The sequence below is a fragment of the Bidens hawaiensis genome, unplaced genomic scaffold (assembly GCF_021521415.1).
Source record: "Bidens hawaiensis isolate Kalapana, Puna unplaced genomic scaffold, B.hawaiensis_p1.1 tig00026194_1, whole genome shotgun sequence".
NCBI classification, from domain to species: Eukaryota; Viridiplantae; Streptophyta; class Magnoliopsida; order Asterales; family Asteraceae; genus Bidens; species Bidens hawaiensis.
The window spans coordinates 303,692-305,465 of NW_027494214.1; positions in this window are offsets into that span (position 1 = coordinate 303,692).

The window sequence follows — 1,774 nt, forward strand, 5'->3', positions numbered from 1 at the left end:
ATCTTCGTAAGATGAACTTCATTGTCAAAAATGGGCTTGTGATGGGCGTTCCCTTAAAGAGTTTTAACTTTGAAGACAAATGTATAGCATGCAAGAAGGGAAAGCAACACAAGAAATCCCATCTCACCAAGAAGATTAACTCAATTGCCGGTACTCTAGAACTACTTCATATGGATCTCTTCGGTCCCGTTAATGTACAAAGTCTAGGAGGTACCTCTTACTGCTTGGTGATCACTGATGACTACTCGCGATACTCGTGGGTATATTTTCTGAAAACGAAAGACGAGACGGCTCAAATGGTGAAGAATCTAATTACAAAAGTTGAGAACGTCATGAGTAAATCAGTTAAATTCATCAGAAGCGACAATGGGACAGAGTTCAAGAACTTTGAGATGGAAATCTTTTGTCTTCAGAAGGGTATTGAGCATCAATACAGCGCTCCGTATACTCCACAACAGAACGGAGTAGCTGAAAGGAAGAACCGAACGTTGATTGAAGGAGCCAGAACTATGCTGGCAGACTCAAAACTTCCTGTGATGTTCTGGGCTGAAGCAGTTGCTACAGCCTGCTATGTTCTGAATCGGGTGTTAACCGTTAAGAGACTTGGAAAAACTTGTTACGAGCTTATGCACGGAAGGAAGCCCAACTTGTGCGGTCTTGAACCTTTTGGGTCTCCTTGTTCGATTTTGAAGACTAACTCGAAATTTGGTGAAGTAGCCGATGAGGGAATCCTAGTCGGTTATGTTGTTGGGACTCCCAACAGACGGGTCTTCAATACGACAACTTGCAAGGTGGAGGTGGTTTGTAACACCGACATTACTAGTTACCAATCGCCAAAACCAAGCAATGGACCTGCTGAGCTGTTTGACTATGTTAAACTTTTTAAGTCGTTTAACGTACCTAATTTGGAAATTTCTGAAGAAGACGAAAGAGCTGTGACGAAGATGATACTTGATGAGGAAGAGAATATATTGCAACATCAGATTTTTGAGAAATCTCAACCTTCCACATCAAACACGATCGATACCCCTGCGGCCTCAACTGAAGATGAATTTATTAATCCTTTTCACTCTCAGCCAGAAACAACCATAGATGGGATCTCTTCGAACTTGGAAGACAATTTGCATGTCGGTGCTGTTCCGACCACGAGAATTCACAAAGATCACCCATTGGAGAACGTTATAGGTGATGTGTCCTCGAGTGTACAAACCAGAAGTAGCCTGAATGAGCACACCTGTGTTTATTCAATTATAAAAGAAACAGGTATAATGAATGAATGTTTGTACTCCTGCTTTATAAGCCAAATTGAACCAAAGAATTATCAAATGGCTTTAAAGGACAGCTCGTGGGTCGAAGCCATGCAAGAAGAGTTGGCTCAGTTCGAGAAAATGGAAGTTTGGACCTTGGTTGAAAAACCAAGAAATGTGCATGCTATAGGCACGAAATGGGTGTTCAAGTGCAAGAGGGATGAAAAGGGGATTATCGTGAGAAATAAGGCGAGGTTGGTTGTTAAAGGTTTTAATCAACAAGAGGGTATTGACTACAATGAGGTTTTCGCTCCTGTTGCCCGGTTAGAAGCGATTAGATTGTTTTTGGCGTTTGCTGCATCTAAAAAGATGAAGGTGTTTCAGTTGGATGTGAAGAGCGCGTTTCTTAACGGGAAAGTTGATGAGGTTGTGTTTGTTGAGCAACCTCCGAGTTTTCCTGACCCAGACTTTCCGGATCACGTATACAGGTTGAGCAAGGCGTTATATGGGTTACATCAGGCACCTCG